General features: G+C 37.1%; 1 long non-coding RNA gene across 4 annotated transcripts in view; it reads right to left on the minus strand.

Moving 5' to 3' along the window:
* Positions 1-569: 569 nt before the first annotated feature.
* The window catches only part of LOC140639744 (uncharacterized), a 77,951-nt gene continuing 65,827 nt past the window's right edge, over positions 570-12,693 (minus strand). For 3 of the 4 annotated variants that reach the window (XR_012036363.1, XR_012036360.1, XR_012036361.1), the window contains 2 exons: positions 4,110-4,271; positions 570-2,244 (listed from right to left, as the gene is read on the minus strand). This is a non-coding gene — a long non-coding RNA (uncharacterized lncRNA). The remainder of the gene's footprint in view (positions 2,245-4,109; positions 4,272-12,693) is intronic. The other variant, XR_012036362.1, reaches the window with a different exon arrangement.

The following is a 12,693-nucleotide window of genomic DNA, read 5'->3' on the forward strand; positions in this document are numbered from 1 at the left end:
TGAAGCTTAATTTCTTTTCTCTATATATTAATTTGAAGTCATAAATTACAATCTTTTTTTCCACACACCAATGAATGGTCTTGTTCACACCCTAATGAGCATGTCCTCCACTTTGAAATGAATGTCTTTTTGTAAAGAACTTGTCTCTTCTCTCCCTAAAAGGGTAGGTAAATGTGTGCTTTATGATCCATGAGCTAATTCTGGGTGTGGGGTTATAGGTTAACAATTGCTAACACTTCTGGAGACTTCAGGTCCCTGTGTTAATTTCTTTTTTGTGGAAAGTGCAGCTGAAAATGTCATCATTCATTCATTCGATAGATACTTATTGAGATTCTATTATCTTCCCACTTTCAAATTTTATATAAAACAATCTGAATATTTTAGAACCAAAATTAATAATCTCTAAATAATCAGACCAGAGATCAGAAGCTTTTTCTGGAAAGGACAAGATGGTAAGTATTTATGGCTTTGTTTTCCATATTTGTGGTTGTCGCTGCAAATATTCAATTCTGCCATTTCATTGTAGCATGAAAGCAGCCATAAACAATATGTAAAAGAATGTGCATGGCTGTTATCCAATAAAACTTTATTTATAAAAAAAAAGGGTAGCAGGAAAGATTTGGTTTGTGGACCAGTCTGTCAACCCCACATCTCAACAATTGCTTCATTCATCCTCTGATTTGACTATGGTGATATGATTCTATGTAATTTTACATATCTGACTTTTGAGACATGCAATATTCTTTTACTTGAATAAATGAGAAATTTTAGGAAAGCTAGTCATTTTCTTGATGCATATTGAGATGCTTACTTTACTTTACTTTTTTCTGATACCCTTTGTAATTTTTTGTTTGTTTGTTTGTTTCCAGATGCACTAACCAAATGATTTGGTCCCTTATTCTTTACCAAATAGAATTAAATTGACTTAGATCTAGACTGCACCATCTGGCCCAAAAGAACAAAGGTCTCCTTAAATAGTAGCTGCTGGCTAGAATCTCTAAGATGGAGTTTGGTTTTATTTGTAGATAGATATCTTTAGTATAGATGTCAAATGCTAGAGGCAGGAAAAGAAGAATGTGACTTGCCAAGAAGGTTAACTTTCATTGTAATAAGTAAAAAGCTGCCTAGTGATAACTGCCATGTGCTACAATAGCAGTCATCACTTCAAATTCAGTGTGTCCTGTCCTTTATGACATGTTCAGCCTCAATACCTACCCAGGCTCCCAAACTTGAGTGTCCAGAATTTTCCCTTGGATGTTGGTTAAAATACAATTGTCCATAGGACTTCAGGAGTTGGGTCCATCTGTCACCAAGTGCTTCCAGTGATTGTGACATGGCCAGTTAGAAGAAAACATACATGGTAAAGAACACAAGGTGAATTCACTAAGGTCTAAATACTCCCTTACAAGGCTGGTGTGAAGATCAGTGAAAATATATCTGTAGCTCCTGAATCAGACCTTAGTACAGGCTCAGTAGATCTAAATAATTTCATAATTATTATTACAATATAATTTATATTGTGATATGACTATTATTGTGTGCATAGAGTTATGAAAACTGGAAGCATGGGTTTTGTTTTAAGGGTTTTTTTTTTATGGTGAAAAAATTTATATTTAGATTTAGCCGCTGGACTCGGCTTAGATGATCCCAATTTTGTGGGCAATATCCAAAGCATCAGAGTCAGAAGCCAGTCAAACATTTGTCGTCCTCTCTCCATCAGGCCTGATCGGGTTGTTGATCTTGGCTACATCAATGTCCTAGGGCTTCTTCACAGCCTCTTTGATCTGGTGCTTGTTGGTCTTGACATCTACAAGGAATACAAGTGTGTTGTTGTCTCTTATTTTCTTCATGGCTGACTTGACAGTCAGGGGGAAACTGATGATGGCATAGTGGTCAGGCTTATTTCTCCTGGGGGTGCTCTTTAGATGATATTTGGGCTGCCTTGAAAGACGCAGTGTGTCTTGCGTCTTTGGAATGCAGGTGATGTGTGGATCTTCTTCTTTTTTTTTTTTTTACTTTTTGTGACTGTGGATGCCTTTCAGCACACCGTTCTCTTGGCTTTCAAAACCTCTGCTTTGGCTTCAGCTTTGGGAGGGGCAGGGGCTTCCTTCTTCCCCCTTAGTGCCATCTTCATGAAAGGCATTGGAAAGTGGAAGCATTTAAACAACAATTAAGTGAGAAGGGAAGAAAGGGACTTTTAAGTCTTCAATACCAAATATGGATGTAGTATGAGAGGGTCAGAAACTGTAAAGAGTTAACAACAACAACAAAAAGTCATAACTGCTGAATCATCAGGTAATCATTAAACCAAACTAGAGACAAGTAATGAAGGAAAGAGGAAAAAAAGGCCTTAATGGCTATTTGCTCTCATGTCACAAAACTGAAGCAAAGACCTGTTTATTATCTGGTTCATCTGGGTCTTGGCCATAGTTCTCTGACTCTTTTTGCCTGAATAAACCTGAATTCAAGGCAATAAAATCAAGAAAGCAGTGGGACTCGGGGAAAAAGGAGATTAGCAAACTGTAGCTGAAGACAGAGAGCCTTTCCAGTCTAAAGAGATTATTGCTCACCTCAATAAATCCCCAGATATTGGTTGTTTGGCCATTTGCTTTGCCCTCGGGCAGAGAATACTGTGGCTTACTTTCTGGCCAGTCCTGGTTCTTCCATTCATTCCTTCATTCATTCAATCAATATTTAATGAGCCTCAACAGTATGCCAGGCACTGTTCTAGGCACTGGGTACAGAAAGGAACAAAGCTATAGATAAAGAACCTCCCTGGTAGAACTTGTATTCTAGCACAGAAAAGCAAGAAAAACCAGATGTGATGACTGAGTAAAAGTAGGATATAAAAGGGGATGTAAGCAGGGTAAAGGAGAGGGTGGGATGTGAGGGGTGGTCAAGGTCAGCTTCCCTGGGAAAGAAAAACCTCAACAAAGACATGAAGGCAATGAGGGCCAGCAGCCATAGTGATAGAGCAGTCTTCGAAGAGAGAACGAGATCTTAGGACAGGAGACTGCCCAACTTCTAAAAAAAAAAAATGGCAAAGAAGCCATGGAGCTGGAGGACAGCGAAAGCAAAGAGATAATTGATAGGGACCCCAATCACTGTAGAGCCTTGCAGCCCATTTATTATAAGAACTTTGGCCTTTGCTCTTAGAGAAATGAGCAGCTTTGCATGGTTTTGAGCACAGGAATGACGTGATCTCATTTAGGCTTTAACAGGCTCACCCTAGCTGCTGTGTTAAGAGTAAACTATAGGAGAGGAAGCGTAGCTCATACCTGCAGTGATCATGGGGCATAGTTCATTACCTCTGGCAACCGCGCTTTACACAGAGGGAACATTTCACTCGGGAGCAGCTGCTGCCCATGCTAATCCCCTCTTGAGCTTGATCACTGACCCTTAACTGAAGGTTCTGACTTGCTACTCAGTTTTGACCTCTGGCCACCATGCAATCTAATTACATGGTCCCAGCCATCCTACTGTTCTCTCAAATTTGCTTCAGCATCCCCCTGAAAAGTTGCACAAGGTTCAATCTTTTTCATCCAACAACTTCTAGAGCTCATTACTACATTAAAAATCAATTGGTAATTAGAAGCACTTGAAACCTACTTTAAGGATAATAAATGTCATATCTTTAGTTTTCTACTATATGCCGGGTGCTGTGCTGTATGGATATGATTAGTTCATCGTCTCAACCCAGTGAGCTAGTGTGTTATTGTAATGTCTCAGTGGTAGAAAATATGCCTTGAAGACATTAAATACTTAGTAAGAACAGGAGGCAGACTTCAATCCCAGAAAATGGTTCGACTACCCTATAATACATAATTAGCTTTGAGATAAATATATCTCAAAAGCCTGGAAAAGAAAAGTGCTCTGCTGGCTCTTATTCACATTATTCATTAATTTAATATATTCTGTTAATATTGAGAGAACAAAGGAAACTTGGAAATTTGAACCTGGTCCTGACCTCAACATGACAGGAGTAAATGTTGTCTAATTGGACACAGTCCAGACTGGTAGTCACTGGGTAATAAAAAATTTTTTTAAAAAATGAAATGAAATGAAATGAAAGCTAAAGTGAGGAAAGATAAGAAATTATACATGCATACCTAAATAATTTTGCTTCAATCATTTCCTTGTCCATTCATCAGTCTTCTGTTGTGTAACATTGTCTTACAGTCTGATTGGAGTGCTGTTACTTTCTTGCATAAAGCATCAACTTTAATCTCCAGTTTCAGCTTCTTTCAGATGAAATTTAAAAATAAATCCAGCTGCAAAGAAACATGAAAATCGACTTCTCTAGATATTTATGAGCATTTTCTAATATTTTATAACGTCTTATTATACTACACAACTCCCCCCCTGCCCTCCCCGCCCTCACCCCATAGATTCTATCCAGAGCACTTGTTTTAGGTCTCATGGAAAGAGCTCTCTTTCTTTTCTCACTCATATTTCTTTGTTTTTCATACTATGTGATAAATTATGCAATTTCAAGAACAAACACAAGTGGCATAAACAGATTTGGAAACAAATTTAGCTGACTCTTGGTGCACATAAAACTCTGATGGGGGCAGATATGCATGGATGCGCTAGAACAGTCCTTTTGGCTCCCAGTACTCTGCGATGGGCATCTTCCAGCATTTTGTACCGAGGGAATGGAGAGCATGGTTACTAAACGGACATTGATAAACTGAGCATCTACGGTGTAGCTTATCGATGTCTGGTAATAAAATCTTATTGGGAATTGGAGAACATAGAAACTGTAAAAAGCATTGAGAAAAAGTAGTTAGCATAATCCAATCATTTAACAGCTGAGAAAATCCAGACCTTGGGAATATCTTCCCAAAACCACTTTGTTAGCAGGAAGCAGAATAGATTTGATATTTCTGTTCATCCCTCCCCACATTGAATGTTTCATTTTGTCACTACTTGAGAAAGTTGCTGAAATGGCTGAATTTCTTCTTTGCTCTAGTCCTCTGTTTTTCAAATAATATGCAAAGAAAAAATTCTCTCACCTGAGACTAATATTTTTATTATCACAAATATTAGAAATATTCTACCTTGAGGTTTGCAATTAAAAATAGACTAGTCTTTTTTTGTGTGTGAATTTTCATTGCCAATGGCATACATTTTTTTTTTTTTGAGATTTCAATGTCAAACACAGTATTAGTTTTTGTCTCTTCCAAACATGGAAATTGAGAACCGACTTTTTCATCCCAATGAATTCACAGCAACTCACATTTGAACATTGGTCAGCAACTAGAAAATAACTTGAAATGGGAGAAAAGGGGGGCTGAAATACTAGAAAGACTGAATAAATAAACAAGAAACCAACCGTGCAGCTGACTTTTCCAGATATTTTGCCAAGATGCCTAGGGTCATTGGTAAATGGTTCTCATATAATACCATAAAAAATATCTAACCATAGAAATGTATCAGAAATTGTAGTTATTTACTTTGCAGAAAGTTACAAGGCTTGTACGATGCATGCTCATGTATATTTACAAAAATGGGTCAAATATAATATAATAAAAGTCTAAAAAAAGGAACTCGGTAATTAGAACCAGATTCCATATTCCCATATTTTTAAAATGTATTTTCTTTCTGTTAGAAAAACATCTATAAGGAATCGATTTGGCATAAATAAGTGTGTATCCTTATGAACTCCACCTTCAGACTCGGCCCCAACCTTCCAGTAATAACCAGCTGTTTAGTGCTAAGCCTCATGGTTACTTCCCCCAAAGAGAAATGGTGGGTGCTTACAGTCACCTGTGGGGGAGTACTGGTCCTCCCTTCTTGCTGGGAATCCTCACCTGCCTAGGTAGGATCAGACCGTCACTGACTTGGGAGTCACCTGGGTAGTTGTTCTAATTTACTCCAAAGTTTCCGTGATACTAGACTCCACTGGTTCTTTTTTTTTTTTTTTTAAGATTTATTTATGATAGACAGTGAGAGAGAGAGAAAGAGAGAGAGAGAGAGAGAGAGAGAGAGAGAGAGGCAGAGACACAGGAGGAGGGAGAAGCAGGCTCCATGCCAGGAGCCCGACGTGGGACTTGATCTCGGGACTCCAGGATCAGGCCCTGGGCCAAAGGCAGGAGCTAAACTGCTGAGCCACCCAGGGATCCCCTCCACTGGTTCTTTTCAGACCTCTCTGACTTTCTCTGTTCCCTTACAGATATATTTCTTTCATTTTGTCATTAAATCTTGGCATTCCCCACAGTTTCAGACTTGGCCCAGGGTTCTTCCTTGTCACCCACTCTCTTAAATGATTTCATTCCTGAGAGTGTCTTGACTATTATGCCCTAGGGACTCCCAGATCCGTGCATCCAGCACACTTCTCCCTGGCAAATGAGAACCATGTCAAGCCTCCTTGAACAGCCTCCTTGAATGGGCTCTACCCAAAAGCCTTTGGACATTTCAAATTCCACTTAAGGAAAACTGAACATGGGATTTTTTTTCCTCCTGCAACTCTTCTGTATCCTGTGTTCTTTCTCACTCCTAGAAAAATCAATTACTCAATTCAGAAACTTCTGAGAAATTTCTAGAAATAGAAAATTTCTTTAATTGGACTTTTACCATTGAATTTGGATTTTTACTAGGAGTGTAATTGCAGACTCTTAAGATGACACTAGTTTTATTTAAATTAATAAATTATTGTACTGAACAGGATGACTAAAAGTACACTAATGAATTTAATCCATGAATAGCTTTCCCTAAGCACTACATTACCACTATCACCACCACCACCACCACCACCATGAGCTCTCCATCATCCCTAGTTTTTTTCTTCCAACTAAAGCTTGCAGCAGTGGTCATAATTATGTGTTGAAAATTCCTAATTTGGGTAATCTTGTTAATGCACAGCTACACAAATGCAGCCAGTACCACAGAGTACGTGTGCCTATCTAAGAATACAAAAACAAAACAACTGAGTATATAGGTACATATTTATATTTTCATTCTCCAGAACTGAAAAATAAGAAAAGAGGGAAAGGCCAAGGAGAGTTCCAAAAATAAAAAAGGGATCAGGAAGGGAAAAAGGTGAAAAAGTACTGATACATTTTCCACTTACTCTAATTAAATCTAATCACAGCTGACAACTAACTATTGTGTTGTGGGTTTGTAAAGTCAGCTCAAAGACTCCTTTCCTGATTAAATCAAGTACAAGCAGTACAAAAGTCACTAATGATAAAGCAAGCCCCATTAGACTGTTAAAATATAACAAGGATCTTCTTTCACAAATCAGTGTATTTCTATTTAGTCAGAGCCTACCACTCTGAAAATACGTCAGTAATCATTCTTCTGTCTTTCTTGATCTTTTGCTACTTTCTCCAGGGCCTGCAGTCAACTGTGGAGGTGGAACAATGAGGTCTTTCATGTGAAAGAAAAAAAGAAAGCTCCCTGTGTGCAATGCTCTCTCTCCTTTTCTGTGTCCTGTGAACATACTAAAAGAAACAAAAGGGAAGGATCAACACTCTTTCCAGTGGTCAAAAGATATTTTGGAAATAAAGGAAGAAATCCTTGAGAATGGCTTTGTGTCTGTCTTCCAGTTGACTGTCACTGATGGTATGTGTGAAAGCTTTTCAGTGTCAGAAATCCAAGTCCAGAGAAGAAAAGTGAAACACAGACTTGGGTTTTCTCCTGAAAAGCAGTGAATGACATTTGCTAAGACGACCGAGAGCCCTCGACATTATAGAGGGGAAAAATGCTGGCATCAATGAGATTTTGAATGCTTAGGCAGACAAACATAGACAACCTCCCAAACTTGATCTTACTTATTGCTTTTACAAAATAATTTTATAAGAGGAGCAGTGAGATCCTGGAACTTACATTTAACTTCAGGGTCAGGAGAGAAGCCAAGTAAAATAGAGGGACCTTTGAAAGATTAGAGCTTACAATGAGTTAAGATCTCAGCTGTTCCATGTTCTTCAGAGGAAAGTAAAACCAAAGCCAGACTATGTAGAAGGAGAGCTAGTGTGACCCAAATATCTAATCTCTATGTTGCCTCTAGTGCATAAACTACTCAACAGGCAAAGGACTCAGGAGTCCTTATCTCTGTCACTTTTTAAAAGTACATTACCCTCACTAAATATTTTAGTTTGTTGGGTCTTGCTTTAACATAGTGTTCAAAATTTTAAAATAGTATTCCTTTGTACAACTAAAGAGGTCTAGTGGAATTTTTTCATCATTAACTCATTTTATCCTCACTTCAGCAAGGGTTGGTATTGTGCCCATTATTGATCAGCCAGGAGAAGTGGTATCAATTTGGTTTTGTAAATGGAAAGTCAGAGCAATGGGGAAGCTGAGAAGACTAAGCAAGACTCTGATAGTTTGGAGGTGGTAGTACAGCTAGGACTAAAACCCAGTTCTCAGAGTGTCCAGCATCATGTTAACACATGAATAAATTATATTGAAATAATGTAGAAAGCTACGTTTTATAAGAGGCAGTTTTAAATCAATGTAAGTCATCATAACCCAAAGCAAAAGCAGTTGTCTAAGGTTGTTCAACCACATAATCAATATTCAGCCAAGTGTGTTTGGAATGGAAGACAAATGCTGCATGAACGAGTATTCATTGATAAAGAATTATTTACATCTTCATCAATTTTAACTGAGGACTATATTGAGAAAGCAGGGACCTCTGATGAATTCCATTCCCCCAACACTTTAAGTGTTAAAAGCTAATACCAGTTTTAATATTGTTGATTTACAAGCCATAATAAATTTGTTGGACTGCTCTTCCCTGGAGGCTTGTTTAGATGTGACACCAAAGGAACTAATCATAAAGATTCTCTTTGTTCTGAAACTAGTTGGGAAAGCAGAAAGTCACTACAAAGATAAATACATTTGAAGCATGGTGTATATTTTTAGTATTAGAGTTCAATCAACTAAAGAGCACAAGGCAATGGAGATTTTCCAGGTTGTGTATATTTTCATTTTGCTAATATCTATCAAGTAGTTAGTATCCAGAATGCACCATATCAAGGGGAGAGAAAGTTATCAACTGGATTTGGGAAAAGATGTACAGTGAATTGAACACAAGAATCTAACTTTTCTCTCACTAGAAACCCCTGTAAAATCAAGTAAAGAAAGGGATAGATAGATAGATGATAGATAGATAGATAGATAGATAGATAGATAGATAGATAGATAGTTTTTAAAGGTATATATCCAAGGATAAATGGAGATGATACAACAGCACAATTTTAGAAAGTCAGGAAAGCAGACAGATGAGTGTTAACCATAGGGCCATGTAGGCCCAAGAAGGCCAAAACTAACCAGCAATGAGAAAAGCTAAAAACTGACCCAATCTCCATTTCAAAAAACATAAGTCTCAGAGATTAGCAGCATCAGATACCTCTGGACGTGGGCATTAAGGGGAAGTAAATAAAGAGCCAAAAGAAGAAAGATTGGTTGGAGGCTGTAATGAATCAATATATATCTCTCTCTAGATTCTTTTGGCTATTCCATGGATCTGAGCTATTCTCCTTGCCCACCAACAAGAAGATCAGAAAGGTTAAAACAGAGTCTCTGCTCTGAAGAAAGCCAAGCATAATTGAGGATGTGAGTGGTATTGTGAAAATGCACAGATTAAATGAATAACTACCTGGCTACCAGCTTGCTAGATGATAGGCCTTACACTTCAGGGAGAATATTGGATGATACTTCTCTACATATCAACCAAGTGGAAAGATTTAACATGAGTTTCATGGGTTCCTCCAACAAGAGTCCAGACAAATTACAGGGAAACTAAGTATTCACAGGACCCACTCATGCCCTCAGAGATTCCAGAGATTCCAATCAGGAAATCAGATTCCCCCACTCTGAATCAGGAGCAGTCAAGCAAAGATTACCAGAAATCAGAGGAAAAAAAAATAGTATGGAACACAGAAATGAAAATGAACAGAATGAAAGCCTTGCAGAAAACATGCCAAGTGAAGAGAATTTCAAAAAAGTCTCATTTATGTCCCCAGAGAGGATTTTCATAGATGCAGACTGCTACCAGCTAACTAGCAACAATGAAAAAAGAATAAGATGATATAAAAAAGAATTCTGGGGCACCTAGGTGGCTCAGTCAGTTGAATGACTCCTGATTTCAGCTCAGATCATGATCTTGTAAGTCATGAGATTGAGAGTGAGCTTAGCATTGGGTTCTGCACTCAGCGGGGAGTCTGCTTGAAATTCTCTCCCTCTTCCCCTCCCCCAATTCATGTGAACTGTGGATGCATCTCTATGCACATGCTGTCTCTTAAATAAATAAATAGTAAATAACAATTCTGAGGGCAAAAAGAACTTCTGGAAAATAAAATTTGATAGCAGTGGGGAAAAAGTCAATAGAAGTTTTGAAAAGAACTGATAAGGAAATCTTCAAGAACATTTTGAGGCCAAGAGGTCCCAGAATGAATGCAGAATGTGACAGAACAATCTAACTGTATTCTAAATATATAGAAATAATCTCATCCAAGGGAAATGAGGAGCAAAGATGCTGACCTTAGTAGCACTGCAAACAAATGGAGTCTGTAAGACTAAAGGCAAAAGGAACTACACATAGCACTGAACACTAGTTGATAAAATTGTTTCCCTTAGGGTGCCCGCTAACAATCATGATACTGTGATACATATATACTGGAACTGAACAACCCGGTAGGTGGATGGGGGATTTGAGGAGCCAGTTTTCTCACTGTTGGAGTGGGAATTTACAGAAAAATGAAGGAAAGAGGCTAGAATGATCCACCTGGTAATGGATTAGAGTTGGAGACATCAGCATGAACTCATGTTTGGGTTAATATACATGCAGATGTTACTTATAGAAATATTTATAGATGCATGTATATATAGGAGTTGGTATACACACATTTTCTTGCTATGCCAGCTAAGAGAGCCAAAAGCAATAATATTCCAGTAGCAACACACAGATTTTGGTTCCCAATACCATTCTCCAGTAAAAGGAACCGGGTATCCTCAGAGAAATGTCTAATTCTAGGGTTGGGATGAGAAATATACAAAGTAAACCAGAAACATCTTACAGTGATGGAAAGTAAGGAAATGCTCAAAAATAATAAACACATATATATACACATATGTACAATATTGGAGGTAAACAAAGGAGTCAACCAAAACCTCTGAATAGCCAAAGCCAGAACAATCTGAGCAATAAAATAAAAAGTATTTGATTCTAGCCCAAAGTATAAAATAAGTATTCGAGTTCATACTGTTATAAATAAATAACTGAATAAATAAATAAGAGAGAAGAGAATCTCCGATGCAGAAAAATTCCAAATAATTTATGTAGCTACTCTACCCTCAATGAGATGGAGCATAACTCCAATTAAGTGTGAGCTGTGCATACTGACACCTTTTGAAAGAGTACAGTATGGAGAAGGAATAAAATAGTAACTTTACAGTACATAAACATAAGAAATACTATCTCAGATGAACAAAGTTAACACTAAAAGTGATGTCATGTTAATAGTATATACCCTTGATATGATGTCATGAAAGTGGCACTTTAGTTCTGTGCCTCTTCCCAGAAACCCATAACCCCAATCTAATCATGAGAAAAACATCAGACAAATCCCAGCTGAGGGACATTCTACAAAATACTTGATAAGTACTCTTCAACACTGTTGAGAACATCAAAAACAAGAAAAGTTTAAGGAGCTTTCCCAGCCAAGAGGACCCTAAGGAGACATGACTGCTAAATAGAATGTGATATCCAGATGGGATCCTAAAACAGAAAAATGACATCAGATAAAGAAAGACCAAGGAGATCTGAAAAAAAAATATGGACTTAACTTATTATGAATATACCAATATAACTTCATTAATTATAATAAAGGTGCCATATTAACATACAATGTTTAATAGGGGAAACGACGTGCAGAGCCCATGTACTTTTTATATAATATTTTTAATTTTTCCATTAATCTAAAATTATTTTAAAATTAAAAGTCTGTTAAAGTATTTTTCAAATTGCAAGATTAAGTAATAAAGTATTTCAAAAAATAGAAAAAAATACAGAGATAGAAAACATGAGAGAAAAATAATAAGAGCCCTGAGAAGTTCTAGACATAATGTCCAGTGTTCAACAAATGGTGTTTCAGAAAGAGGGAAGAGAAAATAGAGTTAATAATTATCAAACTGAAAATAGAAGAAAATTTTCCAGTACCAGTGAGACTTCAGATTGAAAAGGCCCATTATGTATGTAGTATACTATATGGAGGGAAATAAAACTTAGATTCATTTACATAATTTTAAAATATCAGAACATGAAAGTTAAAAGGTAAGATTCTACAAGCTTCCATGAAGAGATAGATAAATAAAATAGGTTACTTATAATGAAAAGATAATTTGATTGATAACAATTTCACTGAACACTAGAAAAAAAAATCCTCAAGTAAAATTTTTAATCCTAGAATTTTTAACCTAACCAAACTACTAATAAATGTAAGAGCAACTTAGAAAGTTTATCTCACATGTACCCTTTCTTAGATATTAACTTCTGGGTATGTTCTATAAAATGAATTAATCAACCAAAAAGGACGAAGTCAGTAGATCTTGGACAGGGTAGATTCAACATTGGGAAGTAATGAATGAAAATCTTGGGACAACAGGTTTGCAGCCATTCTAAATAGCAACTAGCCCATGTTGGAACAGGAGGATTCCAGGAGGAAATATTCAAGAAAAGAGAAA

This window comes from Canis lupus, chromosome 1 (assembly GCF_048164855.1).
Source record: "Canis lupus baileyi chromosome 1, mCanLup2.hap1, whole genome shotgun sequence".
NCBI classification, from domain to species: domain Eukaryota; kingdom Metazoa; phylum Chordata; class Mammalia; order Carnivora; family Canidae; genus Canis; species Canis lupus.